This window comes from Solanum dulcamara, chromosome 9 (assembly GCF_947179165.1).
Source record: "Solanum dulcamara chromosome 9, daSolDulc1.2, whole genome shotgun sequence".
NCBI lineage: Eukaryota > Viridiplantae > Streptophyta > Magnoliopsida > Solanales > Solanaceae > Solanum > Solanum dulcamara.
In genome coordinates this window covers 4,181,188-4,195,752 of record NC_077245.1, presented here as the reverse complement: position 1 = coordinate 4,195,752, position 14,565 = coordinate 4,181,188, and positions in this window count along the sequence as shown.

Sequence of the window (14,565 nt, the reverse complement as noted above, 5' to 3'; positions counted from 1 at the left end):
TTATAAATGGCGTGTTAGTCACCAGTTTAGCTAGATGATGCATGTATGTAAAACAAAATTCTTTTTGGGACCCCACAAAAAAGCACAGTGTTATTTTTTTGATTGTATATTTGTTTTATGTAAATCAATTTAAATATGATTATGGTTATATTAATGTAAGTTTGTAACAATGGAATCTTCGTAGAAAGGACAAAGAATTTTTTTAAGTTAATTGAAGGGAAGACAGTGAGTAAATGATTATGTTATGTTATCATTCGCACAATTTAAGAGTGGGATTCGCTTCTTTCTATGCCCGATGCCTTTCAGACTTTCCTCTGTTTGACCGGAAAATTTCAACCTAATAAAGTCATTTAACAGTCGTAAGTTAAATCCAATCAACTACAGTAAAACAGTCTTTAGATTTTGTGAACATAAAGTCGCATAAATTTTATATAAGTAATACTCTTATTACGTTAGATAGCTGATTAGATGTTAAATTATTTAGATATTCATGTAATTATCCCTTAAGAGTAATTTTATATCAGTATTTATTGGTGGGAAACTAGATAATTAGCTGACTGTAATTATCTAAACTTACTATACTGATTAACATGAATTAAGGAGAAATTAAAGCCAACAACACCAATTATTAAAGAAACAGCTCTTAACACATCCCAAGAGAGGTGGTCAAAAATTTGAAAGAAAACAAATAAAAGCATAATGTCATGAGTACGTAGGCTCGGAGAACATCGATGCTGTTGCAGGACTCCCTCAATTCACTTTTATTTTTTAAACAAAAACAAATTACTGTATTTTTTTTACTTAACCGAAGAATTATGTTGTGAGTTCCGTAAAGCAAAGAATTGAAAAATCAACACTGTAATTTATGGTTCATTATATTTTGAGGTAGAGCTAGAAGTCCAACTATAGTTTTATCTTTATATTTAAAAATTAATTACTTTCTTCCTTCTAAATTAGTTGTTATGACGTTTCTCTTTTAAAAAAATAAATGAAACTATATAATATTTGATCAGTGATTTAAAATTTATATATTTATGAAATTGACATGTGAAAATTACAAATTATAATAATATTTTTCATATATATTTTGAACCTCAAAATTTAAACAGTAAAATATTGAATTGATACTTAATTCTCGAAAGTGAAATATGACATTTGAACGGAGGGAGTAATGAATATGTATACTTAATTCATCCGAAATTTAGTAACCTTTTTCTTAAAAAATTCAGAATCATGAAGCTCAAAACAATTTTTGTTACTATATGATCCATGTTTCACTACTGCTGCACCTGTGATTCCCAGCATTATTTGCTTTTGTTGAATCAAAGTTTAGAGGGTATGGAGGAATGGCCCCTCTTGTCTAGCACCAATAAATGTTTTTAAGTCAGAAATTGGTAATATTTTACGTTAGGTTCAACTCACAGCCACATATAGGAATGACAGCCCACATTTATTGCTGCCATTTCCTGTCTCTTTCCTTTGGATTTTGCAAGATAGTCAAAACGCGTTTTGAACGCGTAGTCAACAAAATGTGTTTTGAACGCGTAGTCAAAAAAGGAACAAAATGCGTTTTGAACGCGTAGTCAAAAAGGGAGGTTCAATACGCGGATTTTACGCGTTTCTAGTTTCCTATAAATAGAAGACCTCTTGCCCTCATTTATCCCATCCCAGAAAGAGAGAGTAAGAATACAAAGAGAGTTATACACCAAGATAAATATTGTAGTTTTGAGTGTCCTCTTTAGTAGTTGTTCCTTTTACAAGAGAGAAGTGTTAATTGTTGTTTTCTCCTTGTATTTGAGAGCTGTGTACTCCATATTAAATAGTGAGATCCTTCTACCCCGTGGTTTTTCCCTTCTATCATTTAGAGGGGTTTCCACGTAAAATTCTTGTGTCCAATTTATTTTCATTATTTTCATCATATCAAACTTTAGTTGTGGTGCTTCCTCCCCCCAACAGTGGTATCAGAGCCCTCGGTTATTCTGTCTGTTTTATGCGAAGGTACTATTTGTGAATAGTAAATTTGGTGAATAGTACTATTCACGTGAATAGTAAATTTCGGTGACGGTACAGTTTGTTACGATTGTTCGTAAAAATATTCAGAAACGATCTAGAAGGGTGTGAAGCAAATAACAATGTCGAGTACAACAAAGTTTGATGTTGAAAAATTCAATGGGACTAATTTCTCATTGTGGAAATGAAAATAAAAGCGATATTGAGAAAAGACAATTGCTTAGCTGCAATTGAAGGTAGGCCCACAGACTTTGTTGATGATAGCAAGTGGAACGACATAGACAGCAACGCAGTTGCTGATCTACACTTGGCACTAGCTGATCAAGTGTTGTCTAGTGTGGCGGAAAAGCGGACGGCGAAGGAAATATGGGATACTCTTACAGGGTTGTATGAGGCCAAGTCTTTGCATAATAAAATCTTCTTAAAAAGAAGATTGTATACTCTTTGAATGGCAGAATCCATGTCAGTTACTGAACAAATCAATACTTTGAATACTCTGTTTTCTCAACTTACAATAATGGGTTGCAAAATAGAGGGGACTGAATGTGCGGAGCTTCTACTTCAAAGTCTGCCTGACTCGTATGATCAACTCATCATTAACCTGACGAACAATACAGACAGTCTAGTTTTCGATGAAATTGCAGCCGCTGTCTTGGAAGAAGAAAATCGGCGCAAAAATAAAGAAGATAGACAAGCAAGTTCGCAGCAAGCTGAAGCCTTGATGATAGTGAGAGGAAGACCAACAGAACGTGGCCCTAGTGGGAGTCACAATCATGGCAGATCTCAATCAAGAAGTAAGAAGAATATCAAGTGCTACAACTGTGGCAAGAAAGGGCACTTCAAGAAAGATTGTCGGTTCAAGAAGAAGAGTGAAAATCCTGAGCCATCATATGCTCAAGGGAATGTTGCATGTACCTCGGATGATGGCGATATTTTATGTAGTGAGGCAATATCAAATAATGAAGGCAGAAAATGTTTCGCTGATGTCTGGATCATGGACACAGGAGCAATATGGCACATGACTTCCAGGAGAGAATGGTTCTATCAATATAATCCTATCTCAGGAGGGTCTGTGTTCATGGGAAACGATCATGCTTTGGATGTTATTGGTATTGGGTCCATCAAAATAAAAATGTATGATGGCACGGTTCGCACCATCCAGGAGGTATGACATGTAAAAGACTTGAAGAAGAATCTATTGTCTTTAGGACAACTAGATGATAATGGATGTTCGTATAAGACTCATGGTGGAGTCATGCGAATATCCAAAGGAGCGCTTGTAGTGATGAAAGCAGAAAAACTTGCTGTAAATCTATATGTGCTTAAAGGTGAAACACACCAAGAAGGAGAAGCATCAACCGCGTCAGCAAGTTCATTTGAAGAATCAACGATGATGTGGCATCGTAAACTTGGCCATATGTCGGAACGAGGTTTGACGATTCTTGCTGAGCAAAAACTTCTTCCAGGGCTCAAAAAGGTTTCACTACCCTTTTGTGAGCATTGTGTTATCAGTAAGCAAAATAGACTGAAGTTTAGCAATTCCTCTGCTAAAAGCAAGGAAATACTAGATCTGATTCACTCTGATGTCTGCCAAGCACCGGTGGAGTCTCTAGGAGGAGCAAAATATTTCGTGTTATTTATCGACAATTACTCTAGGAGAAGTTGGGTGTATCCAATCAAGAGGAAGGCAGATGTTTTTTCAGTTTTCAAAGAATTCAAAGCGCGGGTGGAACTTGAATCTGAGAAAAAGATCAAGTGTTTGAGGACAGATAATGGAGGAGAATACACTGGTGATGAATTTAATAACTTCTGTAAATAAGAAGGTATTAAACGGCAGTTCACGGTGGCATATACTCCACAACAAAATAGAGTAGCAGAGCGGATGAACAGAACCTTGTTGGAACGGACAAGAGCTATGTTGGCAACTACAGGGTTGGAAAAACCATTCTGGGCAGAAGCAGTCAAAACCGCCTGTTATGTGATCAATCGGTCACCATCAACCGCAATTGATCTGAAAAGCCAATGGAGATGTGGACAGGAAAACCAGCTGATTATTCTCGCTTACATATATTCGGAAGTCCTGCTTATGTTATGTACAACACCCAAGAAAAATCAAAGTTGGATCCAAAATCCAGGGAATGCATTTTCTTAGGGTATGTTGATGGAGTCAAGGGGTATCGCTTGTGGGATCTCACAGCCCGCAAGGTGGTAATCAGCAGGGATGTTGTATTTGTTGAAAACAAGATACAAGCAAAAAAAGGTAGCACTTCAAAAGAAAAATCAGAGACTACTACAGTTGAAGTTGAAGAAATAGAAGAAGTTCCAGTTTCTTCTGAAGTAGCACCAAAGCACGAAGAACAAGAGCAAGCTGAGATCGAAACTCCAGAAGTTCGACGGTCAACTAGGGAGAGAAGAGAACCAGCTTGGCACTCAGATTATTCTATGAAGAGTAATATTGCATACTGTCTATTAACAGAAGATGGAGAGCCTTCAACCTTTCAAGAAGCTATGAAAGGCCAAGAATCATCACTGTGGGTGGCAGCAATGCAAGAAGAAATTGAAGCTCTCCATAAAAATAAAACATGGGATCTTGTTCAATTACCACAAGGAAGGAAGGCCATTGGAAACAAATGGGTCTACAAGATCAAACGCAATGGTAATGATCAAGTGGAGAAGTATCGTGCAAGATTGGTGGTGAAAGGATTCGCTCAGAATGAAGGTATAGACTTCAATGAGATATTTTCTCCGGTGGTTCGACTCACAACAATTCGAGTGGTCCTGGCAATGTGTGCTACATTTGACTTGTACTTGGAGCAGTTAGATGTCAAAACTGCATTTCTTCATGGAGAACTTGAAGAAGAAATTTATATGCTCCAACCAGAAGGTTTTGAAGAACAGGAAAAAGAGAACTTGGTTTGCAGGTTGAACAAATCTCTATACGGTCTCAAACAGGCGCCGAGATGTTGGTATAAGAGATTTGATTCCTTTATTATAAGCCTTGGATACAACAGACATAGTTCAGATCCTTGTGTTTATTACAAGAGATTTGGTGATGAAGATTTTGTTATTTTGCTGTTGTATGTTGACGATATATTGGTAGCAGGCCCCAACAAAGATCGTCTCACAAATTTAAAGGCACAGTTGGCTAGGGAGTTTGAAATGAAGGACTTGGGACCAGCAAACAAAATTCTAAGGATGCAAATTCACCGAGACAGAGATAATAGGAAGATTTGGCTTTCTCAAAAGAACTTCTTGAAGAAAATCTTGAGACGCTTCAAGATGCAAGACTGTAAGTCAATTTCTACCCCACTTCCTATTAATTTTAAGTTATCCTCAAGTATAAGTCCTAGCAATGAAGCAGAGAGAATGAAGATGTCTCGATTACGGTATGCATCAGCAGTGGAAAGTTTAATGCTCGTCATGTTATGTACAAGACCTGACATTGCACAAACAGTGGGAGTGATTAGTCGATACATGGCTAATCCTGGTAGAGAGCATTGGAGTGCTGTTAAGATGATCCTGAGATATATCAAGGGTACCTCAGATATTGCAATGTGTTATGGGGGATCAGACTTTACTGTTAAAGGTTATGTTGATTTAGATTATGCAGGTGATCTTGATAAAAGCAAGTCCACCACTGGTTATGTGTTTACTCATGCTGGAGGAGCTGTAAGCTGAGTTTTAAAATTGCAATCTATGTGGCTACATCTACGACGGAAGCAAAATATGTAGCAGCTACACAAGTTAGCAAAGAGGCAACATGGATGCAGATGTTACTGGAGGAGCTCGGGCACAAACAAGAGAAGGTTGCTCTATTTTGTGACAGTCAGAGCGCTTTGCATCTTGCAAAGAATCCGGCATTTCATTCAAGGACAAAGCACATACGAGTTCAGTATCACTTTGTTCGTGAGAAGGTGGAAGAAGGCAGTGTGGATATTCAGAAAATTCACACTAATGACAACCTGGCAGATATGTTTACGAAGCCGATCAACAGTAACAAGTTCATATGGTGTCGATCTTCTATTGGCCTAGCAGAAACGTAACATTGCAGTAATTGGGTAGAAAAGATGGTGTGAAGACTTAATTGATTCTCAATTAAATCTTCAAGTGGGAGAATGCAAGATAGTCAAAACGTGTTTTGAACTCGTAGTCAACAAAACGCGTTTTGAACGCGTAGTCAAAAAAGGAACAAAATGCGTTTTGAACGCGTAGTCAAAAAGGGAGGTTCAATACGCGGATTTTACGCGTTTCTAGTTTCCTATAAATAGAAGACCTCTTGCCCTCATTTATCCCATCCCAGAAAGAGAGAGTAAGAATACAAAGAGAGTTATACACCAAGATAAATATTGTAGTCTTGAGTGTCCTCTTTAGTAGTTGTTCCTTTTACAAGAGAGAAGTGTTAATTGTTGTTTTCTCCTTGTATTTGAGAGCTGTGTACTCCATATTAAATAGTGAGATCCTTCTACCCCGTGGTTTTTCCCTTCTATCATTTAGAGGGGTTTCCACATAAAATTCTTGTGTCCAATTTATTTTTATTATTTTCATCATATCAAACTTTGGTTGTGGTGTTTCCTCCCCCCAACAGATTTCCTATGCAATAATTTTATTAATGCTTCTATTCTTCTTCGAGGTTAAAATGCTCTTTGCATAAAACACAAAGTACGTCTATATACTCTCCCTACCCATTTTTCCTTGTTCATCACATCCTCTTAAAAATAATAATTATATACTAATAATAATAATACAGTGTTGTAAATTTATAAATAGTGTAAGAGGATGGTGTTTCATTAATTAAGTATGTAAAGCAAATACATTAGTGAAGAAGTCATACTAAAACTAATGGAGAAAAGAACTTGATCAACAACAAACAATATGATAATTGAAACCAAGGAGACAACGATTAATAATAAGATTGAAAAATAAGATGGTTGGAGAGTAAAAATAACAATATTGATAAGAAAACAAGACAACACTCGATTGACTAGTTACAAACTTTCTACCCTAATTTTCGACCTACATATCTTCCTATCTAGGCTCATTTATCCTCGATAAGCTACAAGTATTTTATATCTTGTCTAATCATGACCTCCTTCCAATACTTCTTCAGTGCCCTACCTCTACCTCTCCTCATATCCACCATAACCTTTTTTTTAAGGGGGGGGGGGGGGGTAAATTTTAGTATTTTATTAATAAAATAACGAGTATAAACACCACCATACACCACCTCGCGCAAATTTCATTCCCTGCATGGCCCAATCGACTAGGAAAGAAATAAACAAACAATCAAAAACAAAATACCTAACACTTTAAACCTCCTTGTCCCCTCTATCCCATTGCTAGAGTTACTCTCAAATAAGGACATTTTAGTTTATCACTGTTAATGATCTTCCTTCCTGCTACTTTCAAACTGCTGAAATCTTGATAGTTGCACCCTCCTTTATCGATTGCAATATTTATCAAGTAGTCTGCTAGTTGATTTTCTTCCCTGAAAATGTGCTAAAATGTATGTTGTTTGTTCTGTAAGGATGTTTTGATTTCTATCACAGTGACACCATCTCTGTGATTATTCAGGGACATGACCATTTTTCTTCTAGAATCTTGTACTTTCTTCTAGAATCTCTTTTGCCTCTGTTACAGTGTCAGTGGTGTTTTCAACACTAGCTCCCTCTGCATACCCACCATAGCCTATTAGCTGTTTCTCACTAATCTTCACTATGGTATCTATGTGTATTTCTTCTTCACATGTTCGAACCATCTCATCTCATCTTCCTTATTTTGTCCACCACAAAGACTACTCTGATACTACCTTGTCCTGGACATCTTCATTCCTAATCCTGTCTCTTGTTGAATATTCACACATTCGTCTTAGCATCCTCGTTTTCGCGACTTTCATCTTTTGGGCGTGGAGGTTTCTGACCAGCCAACACTCCATCCCTTTCAACATTGCTGATCTAATCATTCGTTTATAGAATTTACCTTTAAGGCTTGAAGAAACAGTCTTATATCAAAGCAGACATCGAATGTAAACCTTCATTTCATCCGCCCCGCTTCAATACATATATACTATCCTCGTCAATTTCTCTATTTTCTTGAATTATTGACCCTGCCATACTACCTTTTGTGGCAAAATTGTTAGGTCAACAAGGATCGCGGATCGGATTGCAGACCAAACAGAAGAATCTTTTTAATTATATTCGGGCTTACTTTGAATCAAGATCGTCCTCAAAAACTTCTATAATACGTTACGTTATCCACATTCATAAACAGATAATAATCCTCTGTCAAAACAAAAAATTTTAAAAATATTTTATTACTATTTTAAATAAATTATGTCTTCTAGATTCTAGTGAAGTTAATTGGGTATTTCTTTTCAATGAAAAATCAAATTGAGGGTAGAAAAAGACACAGATAAGTCAGGAAATTACAAGACTGGTAAAAATTGATTAACCAATTAAACTACTATATTCATTATTAATAGGAGTATTGATCATCAAAGGATATGGTGCAGTAAATGAGATTGTTTGCTACTAACTCCTCTCTTAACTAGAGCTTTCGAATTCGAGTCCGAAATTTTAAAAAAAGTTCTTAATAGAAGATGCTACCTCTCAAATAAAACAAACACCAAATAAAAAAGCAAAAAAATAAAAATTGGATATTGACCTGTAGTTGTCGAAATAAATAAATATTGCAGGCTTCATAAGCAGAGGTTACGTAATTAATGGAGTTAGCTGGACAGCCCGGTTTCAAGCCGGTCAAAAAGGGGACGTGCATGTAAATGCACCCAAAATATATACCACTTTTGTTTATAAATACATTCAATCGACTCCTTTCGTTTTAATTTAATTTGACATAATATTTAAAAGATTAAAATTTTTAAAATTTTCTAGATTTGAATTAAAAATATGTCGATTGTTCAAAATATTTTTTAATTTTATGGTGCTAAATAGTTAAAACTAAAAAGATATGAAAAAAAGAAAAAAAATATTCTTTTTTAAATATACTAAAAAAAATAATACATAAATTAAAACAAAAAATATAATATAATCAAAATTTGAAAAATAGATTATTATTTTTTTTTTAAAAAAAGACAAATCAATTGAAGGGAGGGAGTACTTGGCAGTTGGAACCGACCCTTATCTGTCAACAGTGGCGGAGCCAGAATTTTTAATAAGGGGGTTTAAAATCTAAAAAGGTAGACACACGAACTAGTCGAAGGGGGTTCGACATCTACTATTTATACATAAAAAAATATTTTAACCATATATAAATAGTATAATTTTTCGCTGAAGGGGGTTCGGACGAACCCCTCGATACATGCTGGGTCCGCCCCTGTCTGTCAACCCAAAGCAGGTCCAGCACGTACAATTTCATTCAAAGAGGAATACGAGCAATAATAATGTTCTCTTGTTAGGACCGACAATAACAAGTTTCTCAATCTACTATATAATTCCAAAGAAAATAAATACTACAGGGAACGTGACCTCTTCGATATACTAATATGCAAAGTAATGGTTCTGTAAACTTCAATAACTTTAATCTCAATTTATATTTTTATTAGAAAATTCATTAAATATATATATTTATTTAATTTATTACAGTGTAGATTTCAAATCCTAAATTTGCTAGTTTAACATGTTACGTTATCTCTCTCAATGTGGAAATAGTGTTCCTTTTTTCCTTTTTTTTTTTTGCGTGTGGGTGTAACTTTATGTTCGTCAAGTTATTTGATTGAATTCATTAACCTTCATTATTATAAGGACTTGACAGTTGACGTCTTCTGTATTGCTTCAGTAGTTATTATAAATGATGGAGTCAGAATTTTGATTAAGAGGTGTTAAAATATAAAAAAGTAAAATTGCGTAGAAATCAGGTAATATCAATATGTAATATATGTTTAAAAAAATGTTTTTATTTGACTACATAATATAATTTTTCGATGAAGGGATGTCAATTCGACACCCTCAAGTATATGTGGCACCGCCACAATGATTACTCGTTTAATTTATTGGGATAAACCGAACCATAGTAATAAATCGCAATGTTCACTTTTACTTTGTTGTTTCCTTGCTCCCCAGTAAGAATTTTGTTGAATTTCAGCTTACATATTGGCCTAAAGTTGGTGAGATTTGCAATTATCTGAACTTTTAATATTGGACTTGTTCTAACTTCTGAACGATATTCATTTTCAAATATGCCAGATCATTTATGCATGACAATAAGAGATAATCTCTAACAAAGAAAATTGTGTCTTAAGTTTGCATTATGAAGTCGTTAGGATTTGGATTTTTTTGTGCTACGAAATAATACTCCCTCCTATTCATTTTATTTAAAAATATATAGTCAAAAATAATAATATTTTTTAGAAGACAAAGATATAATTAAGTAACTTTTATTTTTTCATTTATATTCCTACTCAATAAATGTGGAGAGAGACTAATAAAATGAAAAAAAGAGTAGTATTAAATTAAAATTAAAGAAAAATATTTTTTTAAAGAATGTACAGTAAAAAAATATGACAATTAAAATGAACCGGACGAAGGATCACCAATTACTTAAGTTTAAGCTAGCATGCTATTAAAGACAATGCGTGAACAACATAAATTAAACAATTGCACAATTATTAACTTTGGCGTGCGAACTTAAAATAATAAATCATAGGATGTCATTTGAAATATTTTAGGTACGGCAGAAACAGGAAAATAAAGTCAAGGAACAAATAAATCTGGTCTATTTGAACCACCAAAAAAATCTCAATTAAGATGGTGCCATAATTAGTTTGAAAATTTGTCCAACTGACGTGACTTTTTGACCTTGTAAACAAATAGAGAAAAAGCTCAAACTAGTTCATTATATTTGGACTTTGGCTTAAAATGATCCTATTTCCCGCACATTGCACCTTTTTTTTTTGGTTGCTCGCATTGGTGGGTGGGTGTTCGATTCTTCAATTCGATTTTATTAAAATTTAATTCAATTTCTTGGTGTTTGATTTTGAAAAATGTACATCATATTTCAAATCAAATTATATCGATTTGATTCGGTTTGATTTTTTTAATTTTGATTCGATTTATTTCGGTGTTTTTAAAATGATTTTTCGATATAATTAACTATGATTATTCTATATATGGTTTACTCTTTAATCAAAAGAAGAGATTTGTTGAATCTAGGCGTGACATCTATACTTCTTAGGTGAAGTTTATCGGGTAATTGATAGAAATAAAATATTGGTAAACTATTTTGATTATGTCTTTGTTCCAAATTAGTTATATAGATAATCTATATCTTTTTCACTCTATTTAGGTAAGTTCAATAAATATTTCATAGAGTAATTTGAAATATACACAGACTAGAAATATAAGTACTAACACTCAAAAATAAAAAACCAGTCTTTTGTAATGAAAGCAAGAAATTTCATTGGGTGAAGAGCGCAATGGAGAGTGAAGAGTGTCTGACAAGGGAGTGAAACCTGAAGGCAAAAGGACTGCGGGATGATATAATTTAAAATATTATTTTAAATTTATTTAATAAAATTTCGATTTTTTCGTGCATCGTGGTTTCGTTACCCGTACATCGAATACCAAGAATCAAAGTTTTCAAAAAAAAAAATCAACACCAAACCAAAAAATCAATACCGAAAAATTAAATTAGTTCAATTTGCTTCGATTTTTCGATATTCCAGTGTTTATGCTAACCCCTAATTGCAGGGAATAGGTGTTATCCCAATATCAAATTTGTCCGGTGTTTGGTTGTGGATATCAAGTAAAATTAGAATAGGGTTTATATCAAAATCTCAAGATTATCAATCTAATATAGGAAGTGAAATTAATTATGATATCAACATTATAACCTCCTTAACAGTCTCTTGAACCAAACAAAAAATACCTATTATTGTTCATATTTTTTGACAAAATGTTGCACTTTCGGTATTAACCTTATGAATCATTGCATATCGGTTGATTTGATTTTAAAGTTTTATTGATTTGACTTATCGATTATTAATTTGTAAATACGCTAAATCGTTATAAAATCATTAAGATATTGTCTTATTGATAATCAATTTCTCGTTATCATTTTAATTGCTATAATTTGATACAAAATTTTTTATTAAAAAATCACTTAAAATGACAAATCAAATGAATCATACACTTGCATTTATAGGCCCCTTAAAAAGGGGCCTCATTATTACTATTTCTATAGCGATAATAGGCCATAGAGTATTTTAAAAATAAATATGAAATATTATTTACAGAAAATGTATTTTTTTATATAAGAGAAATAAATTATTAGAAAAAGTTGGACACATCCTGAATACTACTCCCTCCATTCCATGTTAATTGAATTGGTCAAAGTTTAAGATAGATGTTTGAAATTTTTTCAATATTTGTCCTTTCATTTATTGAAGTTTTATATTTTCTAGGAGATAAATCACACGCAAAATTATATTTATGATTTTATAAAGGACGATCGTGGAAAGTATGATTAAAATTATGTCCTTAAATATTTTTCTTAATATGTGTGTATTGCCTCGCAAATTTACTTAATATGGAATTGAGCGAGTATGTCATAAGAATGATTAAATGGATTATTATTGAATAATGATTAAATGGATTGGCTATATTATTGATTAAAGATAAATTATTCAATGAAATTGATTATAATTTTTTTTAACAAATTTGATTTCAAACCACTAGAATAATAGACTTGATAATTTTTTTAAAAAAAAGTTTGAGGCCTACATTTGCCTTTGGCTTTAGGCCACCGTTGTACTTGAGACGCCCCTGATTTTGGGCAAAAACAAACACTGGCAAATTATAGAATAACCAAGAATTTGAGTTAACTAGAAATAAAAATATAAAACGAATTCCCAAGTCAAGGATTTTATATACAAAATAATATAAATATAGTAATTTATCATACTATCATGTTATCGGTTAACCCGTTAAAAAAATTCAAATTGTTAAGAATCGATAATTCGATAATAAAAAAAATTAAAATTATTATCAAAATCACTAAATCAATAATATTTTTTTTTCAATTCGATTTATCTATTTGAATTCGATTTTAAATAATACTAATGAACCGTGCGTTATTTTAATGAAGACAATTAAATATACAAGTTTAATGCGCTAGCTCTTAAGTTCACAGAATTTCTCAGGAAAATTTTGTACAAGTTGGACAGCCTAATTAAAAGCTGTTTTTTTTTTATACCAAAAGCTGTGTAATGTCTGAATAAATCATTAATGATGTCAATACCACACTTTAAAGTTAGAAGAAGCATGCATAAACTACTCATTTGACCATAAAATAATATTTACTCCTATGTTTTTTCGAAAATTTTATTAATTTTATTTGAAAATTATGTATTGCTGTGTAAAATTTAAATTCAACTTGAATTATATTTCACATTTTAAAAACGTATATTTAAAAACATTCGAGCATAACCACTATTCCGTATATTATTTGCGAAAAAGTATCATTAAATTCAAATTCTCTCGAGTAACGAGTCCTTTTGAATTAGCACGATTGGATAAGATTATTGAATATTTTTCCCTCTTCTGGATATGTAATGCCATGATTGCGATTATTACTTTTGTTGGTTATTAGTTGCTTTAGTGTACGTATATCTTGAAATTACAGATGATGATTAAGGAAAGAATGAAAAAGAAACAGAAAAGAGTTTTATGTTTGACCTAGGTTTCATCGAAGAACAAGACCAACCCTTTCATCTGGCACACAAATACATATAATTTGAAATAATTAGATGTTGTTTTATTAATTAATAATTTCGTACTAAATTTCAAGTCATATACATTACTCTTTTAGATTTCAAGTTAGATACATGTATCAAAGATACTAGATACATATATTTTTGACACTAGATACATATATTTTTGATACTAGATATATTATATTCTAAAATGCAGATACATAAGGGGAGAGGAGAACAAAAGAGTTAGTGTATCTTAGATACATGTGAATCACACTATATACATATATTTGAGATACCATATACATTCTGAAATATCGATATAAATAGGCGAGCGAGAGAATTAATATGTCCTAAATACATGTGAATCACACTTGAATATAATGTATTTGAAATAAATTATACCTAATTTGACCCACATGTAACTGAGATACATGTATTTGAGTGTGCCAGATACATGTACATGGCAAAGTAAATGTGGTACAAAAGATAATTTTGAAAACTAAAGTGGAGCACGTAATTAGGCCCTAAACTAGTGAGATTTGTATTTGGAAAAATTATTAGGAAAATTATTTTTTAATAAATAATTACTGTTTTTAGCGATACTTTTTATTTATTATCATTTATAGCAATATTATGGTATATCTACTATGTATTAAAAGTGAATTATGCATGCAATATAAATGTATTATAAGTGTTTTGAAATATATTATACTTGTTTGGTAAGAAATTGACATAATGTATTATAAGTGTATTAAAGTATGTGATAAATATATTATCCATGAATAAAACTTATATTATATGAGTTTTATAAACTATTCTCGCTAATATGTATTAAAATTGTATTATAA